The 15,704-nt window shown below is 57.1% G+C and overlaps 1 long non-coding RNA gene across 1 annotated transcript in view; it reads right to left on the bottom strand.

Moving 5' to 3' along the window:
• LOC142050945 (uncharacterized) overlaps positions 1–15,412 on the bottom strand; it is a 40,259-nt gene extending 24,847 nt beyond the window's left edge. Inside the window, exons 1-5 of the long non-coding RNA XR_012658221.1 lie at positions 15,114–15,412; positions 9,732–9,837; positions 9,323–9,382; positions 8,102–8,256; positions 7,613–7,722 (exon numbers count right to left, since the gene is read on the bottom strand). This is a non-coding gene — a long non-coding RNA (uncharacterized LOC142050945). The remainder of the gene's footprint in view (positions 1–7,612; positions 7,723–8,101; positions 8,257–9,322; positions 9,383–9,731; positions 9,838–15,113) is intronic.
• Positions 15,413–15,704: the final 292 nt, after the last annotated feature.

Here is a 15,704-nt window from a genome sequence, read left to right as displayed (position 1 = left end):
AGGGAACGGACCGTCCGTCGCCTGGCTCCTGGGGCGACGGGCTGCTGGGCAGAGGGGGAGGCCACCAAAGGTGAGGAGCAGGGCACGGGACAGTAGGAAGAGAGAAGAGAAGAGCGGCACCCGGCTGGACGGGGCGGGGGGGACGTGTGTGCGTGTAGTGAGAAGGCACGAGGCAGGGAACAGGACGGCCAGAGAAGGACAGGGAGCCTGACGGAGGTGGAGATAAAAGCAGCAGAGAGAGGGGAAGAGAGGCAGCAGAAAGAGGGAAGAGCAGGACACAGACCAACAAAGAAGGAAGAGGAGCAGGCTGGAGACGCACAAAGAACCTGGGGCAGGCAGCACGACAGCGAGGGAGGAAAGAAGAACAGGGGCAGGAAGCTGGACTGAGCGAGATGGAGACAGACAAGATAAGCGACAAGAACAGGGCAGAAAGGGAAGAATGAAGCCACGGGGACAGGGAGCCGAGACAGCCAACGACGGAGGGAAGGGGCCGGGGAGGGAACACCACAAAACAAACCACGGGGCTACGTGGTACAGAGCATGAGAAGGCAGAGAATTAACAATTAGGGACAGGGAGCCAGAAAAACAACAAAAAAAAACACCAAAACAAAGGGAGATGGAGAGCAAAAGGAATCGCAATGCGTACAGAGAGAAGAGAGAAACAATTCTAAAAGAGGGTCACGGGGAAGCCAGAGACAGCAAGATGGAGAAAGGACAAAAGCTACAGGCTACAGGGCAGAGAGGGAAGAATTAATGAATAGACGCAGAGAGCTGGGCAGAAAGAGGTGGAGAAAGGCTGAAGATCACACGGCCAACAGGGAAGAGAGAAGAGAGGGAGGAATTTTAAAAACAGGGGCAAGAAGCCAGAGAGAGGGAGAGAGAGGCAACAATAAATGGGGACAAGCCACAGGGCAGCGAGGAGGGAACCGATGAATAAGAACAGCAGACCAAAGAGAACACAACGTAGAATGGAAAAAAGGAACAGCGGCCCAACAGGGAAGGAGGAATTAAAGATCAGGCACTGGGAGGCAGACAGAGACAAACGAAGAAACAAGTGGAAAAAAAAAAACAAAACCAAAAACACAACAACAGCAATGGGCTACAAAGACAGAGAGAGAGGGAAGAAATAAAACATAGCAGCAAGGAGCTGGACAGAGAGAGATGAGGACAAACAAATAGCACGGGTCTACGTGACAGAGAACGTGGAATTAGAACACAGAGAGAGGGAGCCGGACAGAGAGAGAGGCCGAGAGAAAAACCTAGACGGGCTACAGCGGGCAGAGGCAGGAATTAAAACCTAGGGACAGGGAGCTGGACAGAGAGAGACGGAGGTCACAGGGAACAGCGGTGGCTGCAGGAAGAACAGGAATCCACAAATAGGGAAAGGGAGCTCGACAGAGAAGAACTCAGAAAGGCAAGAACAGTAGCAGGGTGCAGAGCAGAGCAGACGAATGAAAAAGCGCGGGGGGAGCGTTGAGGCAGACAGAGAGAGATTAAGAAAAAAGTCACGGGCTACGTGGCAAAGCAGGAGGAATTCAGAAACGGGGATGGCAACCAAGGGAGAGTGAGCTGGTGAAGGACAACGGGCATTCCAAGTGAGGGACGGGGAGCTGGGAAAAGCGAGGCAGAGAAAAACAGAATCACAGAGAGAATCACACAAAGCCAAAAAAGAAGAAACTGAACAACAGGAACAGGTGTAACCAAAGCGATGAAATCAGCCAACCAGAGACGGTGTTCCATTACGGGAACATGGAGCGTACGAATCAGCGCACCTGTTGATCTGCATTTTAGTCCCTAGGCGATCGTTAACGTCAGCAAAACAACAGACAACGTGCTTCTGTCAGAAAAGGACGACAAAACGCGGTTTCGTGGAGCGGACTGAGAGAACTAGCCAAGACTGCCAAGATTAACAGCCAAGAAGGTAAAAGGCAATTCTGGCAGGGGGAGATCGCGACCACCGACTCACGGACCACCACCGAGCCTGCGCAGCGATTTACATACGGAACGAGCAAGTTTGTACCGATCAGCAGACAGGACAATAATGAATACGTATGAATACGTAAAATTTTGATCTACAAATTGAACGGGAAAGGTGCGTGAGGTACGCACGCCAGGAGGAGCGATCCCCCGTGCATCCGGCGCCGTGAGTAAAGAATGCCTGCTCTTTAATACTAAATTGGCGTTGAATAGATATTTCTGATTTTACCGCGTTTTTCGGTAACAGTTTTGGCACCCCAGATGGGACCCTGCTTTTGAATCTCGACGGATCCGCGGGACCGTGGGACCTGCAGCCAGCCCCAAGGAATTCTCGGGGAGAGCTTCCGATCCCCAGGCCAGAGAATTCTGAGCAAGATCCCTTGGACTGAAGTAAACAAGGCATTCTTTTAAGAAGAAACTTAGGTAGAATAATACGTGGGGTTAGCTTCCCACATAGGATAGGATAGTGGGTTTGAGTCCCACGGGCCTGCCCGTAAGGCGCGGCAAAAGCCACGCAGGGTTGGGGCCAAGAGGTACCCCGGTTGGGAAGTCTCTGCTAGGCGAAAGCCTGTGGAGCGGGACCCGAGGGTAGGGGGGTCTTCAACAGGGGGTTGAAGTCTCCAGGGATATCTAGCAGGGCGCTACAGATCCCAGTGGCGGATTTCCAGTGAGACCTCTAACGGGGGTTGGAGTCCCTCTGACTACTATTTGCGATAGCGCACAATCACAACTACTAGTTGACTGGGAGATGGGAGCATTTCTGAGTAAGAAACCTATCCCACAGAGAACACCTTTGGGATGTATTTTGAAGCACTGGAAAGACATCGGGGGTGATGACCTACTAACTCGGAAACCATTAATTGAATATTGCAATCATTGGTGGCCAACGTATCAATTGGAAGGTGGGCACAAATGGCCAGAACGTGAGACATTGCAATATCGTACCATCTTGCAATTAATGTTGTTTTGTAAAAAGGGAAGCCAAATAGGAAGAAGTGGCATATGTTGATTTGTTCTTTACACTGTGGAATCATCCAGCGTGGCAGAAACAGCGTGAGATACGTCCACAGGATTCTACGGCAATGTTTTTGGAGAGAGGAAAATGTGGTGAGAACTTGAAGTGTTGCTCTACTTGTGATACTGGATACTTCACTTGATGGAACTGACAAGAAAATAGTATTGAATACAGCCAGAAGGCAGGTGCAGGGAGCACATGCTAACAGGAATTTACAGAGAACAATTAATAAGAATTTTCCATCTACAAATCCCGAGTGGGACCCTAATCAGCCAGGACCCAGGGGAATGTTGACTAGATGTCAGAGAGAGATTTTATTTGGAGTAAGACATGCAATGCCAAAAGCAATAAATGGGTCAAAATTTAGGAAGCGAGACAAGAATTAAAGGAGCCCCCTTCAGCCTTTATGGAAAGACTGAAGGTGACTGCCAGAAAATATACTCATTTGAACGCAGAAAAACCAGAAAAAGCAATTCAGTTGGTCTCTATATTCATAAGACAATCAGCCCCAGATAGTGGGGGGGGGGGGGCGGGGGGGAGAAGAAACCTTCAGAAGCTAGAAGAACCCGAATCCAGAGATCTGGGTAAAATGCTTGAAGTAGCTTGGCATGAAGGAGACCAGGGGAATCAACCCTAGCTGAACACCTGGTTACACTGAAGCTAGGGAATGAAGAAATAGAATTTTTGGTAGATACGGGAGCCACTTCTTTGGTATTGAATACACGTAAAGAGAAATTTAATCATAAATCCGTAGGTGGTGTTAGTGCGACAGGGCAAAGAAAAATTAGCCCCTCTCAGAGCCATTAAAGTTTAAATTGGAGAAGCAATGGGCAACTCACCAATTTCTGTATATGCCTGAATGTCCACTGCCTCTGTTATGATGAGATCTATTAAGTAAATTAGATGCTCAAGTAACTTTTAAAGATGGAGAGATTAAATTACTAATACCAGAATCAAAAGCCACAGAGGCGAGAGCGTTTATGTTACAGGATTCCTCCAGGGAGGAACAGGTTCCCGAAGAAGTGGAAAACGTAGTAATTATCCTTTGGTTTGAGCGAGCGGAGCTCCGGAGCGATCTAAGTGGGCAGAGCCGGTAAAAGTAACCTTAAAGCCTGGAGCCAAGCCGGTAAGACAAAAACAATACCCTATTAAGCGAGAGGCTCAAGAAGGATTAGAGAAGTTAATTATAAAATTTTTCAGAATATGAGCTTTTAGTGGAATGTGAATCAGAATATAGTACTCCTGTGTCGTCAGTAAAGAAATCTAGAGGCAAGGAGTATTAGCTAGTTCACCATTTAAGGGCTATATATCAGGTGGCCCAAGACATACATCCGGTAGTAGCTAATCCATACACTTTACTGACCTCTTTTAAAGGAGGAGCATAAATGGTTTACTGTACTAGATTTGAAGGATGCCTTCTTTTGCATACCTCCAGGCATAAAAAGTCAAAGCCTATTTGCTTTGGAATGGGAAAGCCCCACCACAGAATGAAAGACACAGCTAACATGGACCGTACTTACACAAGGATTTAAAATTAGTCCTACGATATTTGGGACTCAGCTGGCAAGAAAAAAATTAGAAATATAGAAATGCATAGAACAAACAGAACCCAGGGAGAGGCATATTGTTACAGAATGCAGGTGACATTCTGATAGTGGCAGAAAGTAAAGAATAATGTTTTGAAATGTTTAAATTTTCTGGGCCAAGGAAGATGCAGAGTTTCCAGAAACAAAACCCAAATAGGAGAAGCAGCAGCCATTTATTTAGGATTTGAAATATCTCAAAGACAAAGACAATTAGAAAGTGAAAAGAAAGAAACTATTTGTCAAATTCCCAAACCTAGCGGCCCGAAGGAATTGAGAGCTTTTCTGAAAATAGTGAAATGGCGTCAGCTCTGGATTCTGAACTACAGACTCTATGTAAAACCATTATATGAGGCATTGAAAGAATCAAAGGATAAATATTTAACCCGGACGCCCGAATGCCAAACGGCATTCAAAGAACTGAAAAGAGCCTCGATGATGGCCCCTGCATTAGGCCTACCTGATTTCGCTAAACCTTTTCAGTTGTTTGTGCACGAAAGACAACATTTAGCCCTTGGAGTGCTGACACAGCAACTGGGAACCTGGAAGAGACCTGTGGGCTACTTCTCCAAACAACTCGACCACGTGAGTAAAAGACGGCCTAGGTGTTTACGGGCAGTAGCAACAACAGCGCTGCCGATCCGGGAAGCCCCAAAGTTAACAATGGGACAGAAGATGACAGTATGTGTCCCGCACATAGCGGTGACTGTTTTAGGACAAAAGGGGGGTCGTTGGCTATCCCTTAGCAGAATGTTGAAATATCAAGTTGTTCTGTTAGAACACGACGATGTGGAATCGAAGACTACTGCTATACTGAATCCTGCTATGTTTTTAACAACAGAAAACCTTACGGACAATTTCGAACACGATCGCTTGCTAACTATTGAACAAGTCTATTCCAGCAGACCAGACCTGAGACACAAACCTCTGGGAAAATCCTGATCTGGAGCTGTTTACAGATGGAAGAAGCTCTGGGCGAGAAGAGAAGCGAATGGCCGGATATGCTGTCGTTATCGCCGCCGAGGGAATGGAGTCAGGGGTGCTGCCTGCAAACACCTCAGCACAGAAAGCAGCATTGGTAGCATTGAAGCGAGCTCTGCGAATGGCAGAAGGACAAAGGATAAATATCTAGACTGATTCCAAACGTGCATTTGGTGTGATCCACGATCATGGAGCTATTGGGGAGGAGAAAGGACTGCCATCAGCCCAAAAATCATCGATACAGCATAAAGAAGACACTCTCCAACTTCCGGAAGATGTGCAGAAACCAAAAGAAGTGGCGGTAAAGCGTTGCAAAGCTCATCGATTCGGCCAGACGGCTGTAAACATAAGCAAACGATTGACAGATAAAGCTGCAAAGAGGACTGCAGAGCAAGGTATCCTTGCGCTAGTACCAGTAAAACAGATCAGAATTCCAAAGTTGAAACCGAGATATAATAAATTGGATGAGCAATTAGCAGAACAATTGGAAACATCACAAAACACAGAGGTGGTAGATAACACCAGAAAAACAAGTAATAATAATAACAACCCCACAAGTTATGACAGAACTTGAAAAGAAAAGCATGAGCAAACACATTGGGGTGTAGACGCTACGGTTTTGAGTTTAAAAACATCTGTAGCGTGTGTAGGCATGACAAGAATAGTTAAACCCATAGTAGCTAAGTGTCCAATCTGTCCTAGAAATAATCCCCTGAACCAAAGGAAACCACCTTTAGGAGTAACAAAACAAAAAATTCTCCCGGAAATTATTAGCAAATTAAGTTCTCTGAGTTACCCAGACAAAATAGATATAGCAGTATTTCTTAGTGCTGATTGACAAATTTTCTAGATGGCCAGAAGCTTTCTCGTGCTGCACCAACAAAGCTAGAGTAGTAGTTAAAACGTTGCTGAAAGAAATAATACCAAGATTTAGAGTGCCAACGGGAATGTCCTCTGATAGAGCACCACATTTTTTTGCAGAGGTAGTTCAACAAATTAATAAAATTTTGGGTAGAAAATGGGACCTGCATACACCCTGGAGACCACAATCAAGTGAAAACTTTGAGAAGATGAACCAAACGCCGAACTGACATAGTGGAATATTATTGATCTAGGATGGAAGTATTGAGAAAATTATTATTTCAGAACTTCCATACGGGGGAAATGTAACCAAAGCGATGAAATCAACCAACCAGAGACAGTGTTCCATTACGGGAACATGGAGCGTACGAATCAGCGCATCCGTCGATCTGCATTTTAGTCACTAGGCGATCGTTAATGCGAACAGAACAGACGATGTGCTTCTGTCAGAAAAGGATGACAAAACGCGGTTTCGTGGAGCGGACTGAGAAAACTAGCCAAGAAGGTAAAAAGGTAATTCCTTTACGCAGGGGGAGATCGCGACCACCGACTCACAGACCACCACCGACCCAAGTAATACCACCTACTCAGAAGAGAACAACGGAAGAGGACAACCGAGCCTGCGCAGCGATTTACATACGGAACGAGCAAGTTTGTACCGATCAGTAGACAGGGCAATAATGAATATGTATGAATACGTAAAATTTTGATCTACAAATTGTACGGGAAAGGTGCGTGAGGTACGCACGCCAGGAGGAGCGATCCCCCGTGCATCCGGCACCGTGAATAAAGAATGCCTGCTCTTTAATACTAAATTGGCGTTGAGGAGTCGTTTCCGATTTTACCGCGTTTTTCGGTAACACAGGGAGTCAGACCAAGAGGGCCAGAGAAAGACAAAATACCGACAGGCTACAGGACAGAGCAGGAGGAATAAAAAAACGGAGCCAGAGCCAGGCAGAGAGAGGCGGAGATAGAAAAAGGAGCCACAGGCTACAGGACAGAGAGAGGGAGGACTGAAAAAGACGGGGAGGCAGGGAGCCACTCAGAGCGAGATGGAGAAAGAAGGTGCGGGGGGGGCCCAAAAGAAAAAATAAAATTTTGCAGCAGGTAAGGAAAGAGAGGGGGCCGGGGGAGAGACAGGGAGGGCCCAGGACGCACAAGAGAGGCAGCGGGGCCCCACTGGCCCAGGACTCACCGCGACTCTCGCTCTCAGCGCTGCTGGCACAATTTAGCCGTTCACATGCTTCTTTCCCCTTCTCTCCTCCCTGCCTCTTCTGCAGTTCCAGACTCTAGGCCGTCCTCCACCTGAAGAGAACACATGGGTGTCTTACAGCTCTTACGAGATGAGGCTTCCTCGGCACGTAGCCTAGCTCGCTCGTGCTGGAGCTGGGAGCAGGCGCACTGGGCAAGGGGGGCCAGGGGAGGCTGAGGGGGAGCTCTGGTGAGCTGGAGAGTCGGCCATCTTCTGCACCCTGGGCAGGGGGAAAAGGTCATCATCCTCCTCCTCCTTTCCCTCTTCCCTTCTATCAGCTCCCGAGTAACTCCTAGGGCTGCCCTCACCCACTCGCCTTTAGCATACCAGAAGCCTGCCTCGGCGGATCGTTTGAAGCTTCCCATCCCACCAGCCCCAGTAGTGCAGGCACACCAGGAGACACCCCTGCACCCACCAAAGGCGCTCGCTCACCTCGCCGGCAGCCCTAGGCCTCACCCGACACAGGGAATCGTGTCCGACACACCACCACGCTGCAGCAGGAGCGGAGGAGGCCTTTCCTTACCAGGAAGCAGCAACGAGCACGGCGGCATCACCTCGCAGGCACCGCAGCATCGCAGGGCTGTTACCTGCGGAGAGAGCAATGGGGATCACAGGGACGCCACCGCGCGTGCGCGGCTCCCGGGCTCAGTACCCAATTCTGGTCGCTGGGCAGCAGCATTATCTGAATTACTCTTCTCGATTAATACCATCCAGAAACCGTAACTTGGCTGCATCCACAGAGCTTCTATTCCTCTGCACCTTTCCCCCTCGCAGCCCCAGCAGCGCCGTTCATTGCCTCTGCACCAAACAGCAAAGCGTCTCGAGCATTTGTCCTTTCCTCTCGACCGCTTAAAAACATCTGGTGCTTGCTACTGTCCATGCCACTGCCCCCCGCATGCCCGAGGGAGGAGAAGCAGCACAGCAAACCTGGGGAACAAGGTTGGGTTCCCCACCCCCGCAGAATAAGCCCCAGGAACTGCTGGTAGGCATGTGGCATCAGGGTTGTGATAGGGTTTTGTTTTGGTTTTCTTTTTTCCCTGCCTTCTTTACATAATGTAATAATTGGGGTTGCTTTTCCAAACTACTGAGTTCTGTGGGGACTTTTTGTGCTTTTACCCTACAAAAAATGGTCATTTTCACTTTCGGTTTTGTGCATGAGAATGGTTGGTGGGTGCTTTTAGGTGGTTGTTCCTTCCCCACCACCACCCTTTTTTTCCTTTCCAGCTGCACAAATCCAGCTGGAGTTGGCTTTCCCAGAAGCCCCAAGTTGTTTTCTTTCCACCAGAATTCTTTCTGTTTTTTCACCCCCCATTGCAGACCCAGAGTAAGGGGTTTGAGGTATTTTTGTGCCCAGGCAGCAGCTCCCAGGCTGCATAAGCAGCCCCACAGGGGGAAGTCCCCGTTTGAGGGAATCGGCCCCAAATTGGGATGGGAAAGTGAAGAGAAGGAGAAAAAACCCTGAATAACCTGAAAAAGAACACCTACTCCAGCCCACCAAGCACCGGTCACCTTGCCTGACTCACCTCCAGGGCCCAGATCACGCTCGGCTCATCGCTTAGCACCCTCGGATCACAAAAAAAAAAAAGAGTAAAACCCATAATGGAGCCCTATAGCCATCAGTCACATCTTCCCTCCAGTACTACACAGACTCACCTTCTTACAGCGCTCCCCTGGGCCCTCCTCCGTTGCCCTGCACGACTCATCCATCTGCACCTGGAAAAACAGCGTTACTGAACAAGTCACCTGGAGGCACAGCAACAGCTTAACCATTCCACAGCTCCTGCGCCCACGTAGGAATACCATCTAGAGCCCAACTACAGCCTGCCGTTAAAGGAAATGCATTAAATCAAACGTTAAGCCCTCGCACGTACAAGCCGGAACAGCAAAAACACGGCACGCTCGCGCACCCAGGGCGCAGCCCGACGGAGGTCCACGCGCACCTCGCCGGTTTGATGCGGAGCCACCCAGCATCCCTGCGAGCACAGCTGCAGGCGCAACAGCAGTTTCACCTACACCCATCTCGGCGCGCAGCGCTTCTGAAGCTTTAAGCTGAAAGCCCTACCTTGACGCTTGGCCACACTAGAAGCGAGCCGTAGCTAGAACTCCACAGAAACACAGCAACACAAATTGCGCACCCACAGCGGCGACAGCTTCGCAGCTATTTAGACCTGGAACAACAGAGGAAAGTAAAACAGCTTCATCACCCGCACAGGAAAAGCGGCAGACGGAGACAAAGGGTCAGCATTCATAGCCCTTACAGAACACAGGCGTTCTCTCTCCTTCCATTCCTAAACCCATCCCCACTTAGGTCTAAATATCGCAGCCCTGCTGTGGCAATAGCGAGAGCGGGGAACGAGAGCCCTGCCGCCGGCCGTTTGTGCAGCAGGACACAAAAACAGAGGGACATGTTTTGCCACGCACAACCCTGAATCTCCTGAAAATTTATGTTTACTAAAAATAGCCATTGGGAACATATTCCCAAAAACATTCGGCAATGAAACTTTTATGTGTTTGACACCCGCACATTTTTTGGGAACTTGCTATTTGCTTCCTGGTTTTGCTGGTCTTCCCTCAGAAATTCTACCTGCAGCCAAGTTATTCCCACCCGCCCGACCGGTTCAAGCATTCACCTTCCTGGTATTACCAGCACATTGACACAGGCGAGCAACTTAACTGCTCTTCTAAAACTATCCAAATGACAATTACAGCCCTGAAAGAGGAGTGGAAGAGAAGAAAAGGAGAGATCAGGCAGCAAAAGTGCTCTGCAGGCTGCTGCCGGCCAACACTGCACTCTTTTGTTAAAGCCACCCCGCCCCCCCAAACGCAACCAAAAAAACCCCATGACTGTGGAATGCGTTTTTTTTCTTTTCAGCAGTCCTTTTGGAGCTCATCCCTGTCTCAGCATCTTGTCTTGTCAGAGCATGAAGTGCAGATGATCTGTATCCCGATGACATTTGCATGGGATTAATACATTTTCAGAAATAGACCAGATGCGTGAGACTCCTGTCACCTTTGTGGTTTTAACAATCGTAACTCAATTTTATCGACTGACACACTTGTGAGAACTAATTAACTTTGAAACTTAGCCTCTCCTTGGGGAAAAAAACGTCTTAGACACCAAATGAAACCGATTCAGAGCTCCGAACCACGATGGAGCCGATAGAGCTGTTGTGACTTAGTTTGTATGATTAATTAATTGGTTAATAACTATCCTAAGCAGCACAGAAAGAAGAGCTGGACCCAAAGAGGGTGCGCTGCGCTGGATCCAAAAAGCACCCTTCCTCCAGAGACCCGCCTCAGGTGGCGAGTTCGCTCTGGTGCATGCCGGCCTCCCGAACTTCGGGGTCCGATGTGACCGGACCCCCACCTCCGGGGAGGGTCCTCATACCCTGCCCAACCCCTGCTTTCCCCTGCAGCCCCCAATGCCCCCACCCCCCAGCCTGCACAAGCAGCCAAACCGGCTGCTGCTTTTGGCCCCCAAACCAGCTCACTTTGGGACCGGTTCTGAGCCAAAAAGCCCAGCTGCTGAGCCTGTTCTCAAGTCCCAAAAATGCAGCACTTGACCTCTGCTCCTCAGCCCAAAACCACACGACTTAGTCCCCTCGCTCAGGCCCTCAAAACGCACGACTCGATCTGTTTCAGGGCCCCGGCGTCAGCCACAGGAGCCTGCTCTCAAGGCCCAGGAACAGAAGAGCTGTGCTCTCCCCGTTCAGGGACCAAACCAGCTGAGCCTGGCTGCGTCCCGGCCCCCTCCGCAGTCCCCACGGGCAACGCTCAGGGGCGCGGAGAGCGCAGCCACCCCACAGCCCTGCACCCCCACGGCCCACGCGGGCACTGTCGGGGAGGCCTTGGGAACTGAACTGCGCGGGCCCGGCCCCGCACCCCGGCGGGGCAGCCCAGCGCCGGCCCGGCAGCGCTTTCTTCCTGCTCTCGCAGGCCGCGTTTCCCCGGCAGCGCCGGGCCCGCACCCCAACCCCACAGGGGGCCGGGCCCAGCCCGCCTCCAGCAAACCGCGGCGGCAGCAGCCAGGGTCCTTGCCTGCCTCGCGGGCAAGGGGGGACCCGCCCGGCACCACAGGAGCCCCCGCCGGGGTCGCCGCCGCCGCCCGACCCCGACGAGGAGCAGCCGAGAGCCGGGTGGGGCTGCCCCTACTTCCCCACGGCCGGGCACGGGCTCGGCCCCAAAACCCAACCACCGACCCACGAAATCGCTCGGCCCGGGGCCACTGCTGCCCGCAACCCCCCCCCGGGGACTCCGCGGACCGGGAGACCCCACAGCCGAAACCCGCCGACCCACAGCGCGCCCGGCCACGCGGCTCCTCACCTGCCCCCCGGCGCGGCTCCGGCTGCCCCACGGCCCGGCAACGGAGCCGAACCCGGCCACCGGACCATCCGCCGCCCCCCCAACGCTCCGGGATGGTTCTCGTCCCTTTTCGCTCTGACGCCTCGAGCCGAGCCGGCCCCGCTCCTCCGAGCTACCGGCGGTGCCCGCTCGGCTGCTCGGGGCCAGGCCCTGTTCTCGCCCAGCCGCGAGAAGCCGCCCCGGGGTCTCCTCGGTGCGTCCAGCCCCGTGCCGTGCCGGAGCGGGGAGAGCCGGGTACGAGCGCGGAGCCCTGGGGCAGGGGTTGCCCCAGTGCCGCCGACTGTGTGGGGGTGTGTCGTCCCCCCCCGCCCCACGCGGGGGGCGCACACACGGTACACCCGCGGGGCAGGGGCATCCCCGGGGAGCCGTGCAGCCGGGCTGCGCCGTAGGAGGGAAGGGTGATGTTGGTTTCCCATTTTCCCCGCAGCCTGATCCTCCCCCTCCCCCGTACTGAGTCGCCCCCCCCCCGCCCACCCCTTCCCGCGCGTTACAGCCCGCGAAAAAGCTTTTAACAACCCGATCGACAACACTCCCTTTATCCCTCTTCCAGCAGCAGCAGCAGCGAGAGATTAAGCCAACTGCAGCACAGAGGAAGAAGGCAAGGAGAGCCTTTTCAAGCAAGGGCAGGACAAAAATGCACGGCGTGGACAGGCACAGGAGAGGCTGCATTATCTGGAAAGCACAACACCTCCCCAACGGCAGAAAATAAGGAACGAATCGTTTCCAAGGAGCTGCAGCAGACGAATCACCTTTTTCTTTATTGCTCTCCTGCCCTTTGTTATCCAAAGCGATAGGCTTCACCACCGGGCAGAAAATATCTGCCTAGATTTACACGGACAACCAGAAACAATCAAGCCACCCAGGAAAAAGTTCACAGCAGAGGTATAACACATCAGCAGCTAAAACATTTGTTACGCAGGCACAACTAGGCACTAAACAAAGGCTTTCCAACACTGGAGGTCTAGAACAGGTAGACATTAGCACAGAAGCACAAGGGGCTCTGTCACCCTGCACAAATCTCCCCGTGCCTACACACGCACACGTTCAGAAGTTATTTATCAGAAAACGCCCAACTGAGCCATTTGCCACAGTCACCAGACTCACGACGTGATAACACGACATGACACACGAGGTGGGCTCAGAGTTTTAAGGCAAAAATACCTCCCCCGCCCCCCACCCGAGATCTTTCAGGCTCCGGACCTGCCATCTCCCCGCACCAAACCTACCCGGCCAAAGGGTTTCAGGTGGCCCAAAACACAGTACACAGAAAATAGACGGGGAAAGCCCTACATTGTGCAAAAGCGAACGATGCCCGACCAGGGCTTCTCTGCGGGGCCCGGGCCCGCACGGAGCCGCCCCCCCCACCCCGGCGCGGGCCCGGGCCCGGCCCGGAGCCGCCCCCCCCCACCCCGGCGCGGGCCCGGGCCCGGCCCGGAGCCGCCCCCCCCCACCCCGGCGCGGGCCCGGGCCCGGCCCGGAGCCGCCCCCCCCCACCCCGGCGCGGGCCCGGGCCCGGCACGGAGCCGCCCCCCCCCACCCCGGCGCGGGCCCGGGCCCGGCCCGGAGCCGCCCCCCCCCACCCCGGCGCGGGCCCGGGCCCGGCCCGGAGCCGCCCCCCCCCCACCCCGGCGCGGGCCCGGGCCCGGCCCGGAGCCGCCCCCCCCCACCCCGGCGCGGGCCCGGGCCCGGCACGGAGCCGCCCCCCCCCCACCCCGGCGCGGGCCCGGGCCCGGCACGGAGCCGCCCCCCCCCACCCCGGCGCGGGCCCGGGCCCGGCACGGAGCCGCCCCCCCCCCACCCCGGCGCGGGCCCGGGCCCGGCACGGAGCCGCCCCCCCCCACCCCGGCGCGGGCCCGGGCCCGGCACGGAGCCGCCCCCCCCCCACCCCGGCGCGGGCCCCGGCCCGGCACGGAGCCGCCCCCCCCCACCCCGGCCCGGGCCCCGGCCCGGCACGGAGCCGCCCCCCCCCACCCCGGCCCGGGCCCCGGCCCGGCACGGAGCCGCCCCCCCCCACCCCGGCCCGGGCCCCGGCCCGGCACGGAGCCGCCCCCCCCCACCCCGGCCCGGGCCCCGGCCCGGCACGGAGCCGCCCCCCCCCACCCCGGCCCGGGCCCCGGCCCGGCACGGAGCCGCCCCCCCCCCACCCCGGCCCGGGCCCCGGCCCGGCACGGAGCCGCCCCCCCCCACCCCGGCCCGGGGTCGGGCCCGGCACGGAGCCGCCCCCCCCCACCCCGGCCCGGGGTCGGGCCCGGCACGGAGCCGCCCCCCCCCACCCCGGCCCGGGGTCGGGCCCGGCACGGAGCCGCCCCCCCCCACCCCGGCCCGGGGTCGGGCCCGGCACGGAGCCGCCCCCCCCCACCCCGGCCCGGGGTCGGGCCCGGCACGGAGCCGCCCCCCCCCCCACCCCGGCCCGGAGCGGCCCGGGGTCGGGCCCGGCACGGAGCCGCCCCCCCCCCCACCCCGGCCCGGAGCGGCCCGGGGTCGGGCCCGGCACGGAGCCGCCCCCCCCCCACCCCGGCACGGAGCGGCCCGGGGTCGGGCCCGGCACGGAGCCGCCCCCCCCCCCACCCCGGCCCGGAGCGGCCCGGGGTCGGGCCCGGCACGGAGCCGCCCCCCCCCCACCCCGGCCCGGAGCGGCCCGGGGTCGGGCCCGGCACGGAGCCGCCCCCCCCCCCACCCCGGCCCGGAGCGGCCCGGGGTCGGGCCCGGCACGGAGCCGCCCCCCCCCCACCCCGGCCCGGAGCGGCCCGGGGTCGGGCCCGGCACGGAGCCGCCCCCCCCCACCCCGGCCCGGAGCGGCCCGGGGTCGGGCCCGGCACGGAGCCGCCCCCCCCCACCCCGGCCCGGGCCCGGGGTCGGGCCCGGCACGGAGCCGCCCCCCCCCCACCCCGGCCCGGGGTCGGGCCCGGCACGGAGCCGCCCCCCCCCACCCCGGCCCGGAGCGGCCCGGGGTCGGGCCCGGCACGGAGCCGCCCCCCCCCACCCCGGCCCGGGGTCGGGCCCGGCACGGAGCCGCCCCCCCCCACCCCGGCCCGGGGTCGGGCCCGGCACGGAGCCTCCACCGCTGCCCGAACTCACTCACCAGCGCTCTCCGGCCCCTGGCCACGGCCGCGCTGCTCTCCCAGGCGGCTGCCGCAGGCGAGGGTCGGGCGCTGCCAGGCCTCCAGGAGTCCTGAGGAGCTGGCGGCCACCGCAGGGGATGGCTGCCTGCGGTCGGACTGCCGCGGTGCTCCCCGCCCAGCTCCGAGCAGTCTCCGCCGGCCACGGGCTTCCCACGCCGGGCCGCAGAGGGGCCCCGGCACCGCAAAGAGACACCTCGCGGCGCAGCCGCCCCACGCACCGCTCCCACCTCCGCTCCGCCGCGCTGCGCCACCGGAAGCCGGAGCCCCGCGGGGCGGCCCTTAGAGGGCGGCCGGAAGGACCGGCCCCCACCGGCCCCTCCCCCGCGCCGGACCGCCCCCGCGCCCAGCCGGTGAGCGCCAGCGCCCCCTGCTGGCCGGGCCGCGCTCAGCTCGCGAGGGCGCCGTGGGCCGGGCTGGGGGGGACGCGCCGGCTCGGGGCCAGCTCCTTTCGGGGCGAGCGAGCGAGCGGGAAACCCCTGCGGGCCCCGGTCACGGCCGGGCAGAGCCGCGCGCCCTCCGAGAGCTGCTCAACGGGGCTGCCCCTCGTGACA

This window comes from Phalacrocorax aristotelis, unplaced genomic scaffold (assembly GCF_949628215.1).
Source record: "Phalacrocorax aristotelis unplaced genomic scaffold, bGulAri2.1 scaffold_64, whole genome shotgun sequence".
NCBI classification, from domain to species: Eukaryota; Metazoa; Chordata; class Aves; order Suliformes; family Phalacrocoracidae; genus Phalacrocorax; species Phalacrocorax aristotelis.
This window is presented reverse-complemented; position numbering and strand designations above follow the sequence as displayed.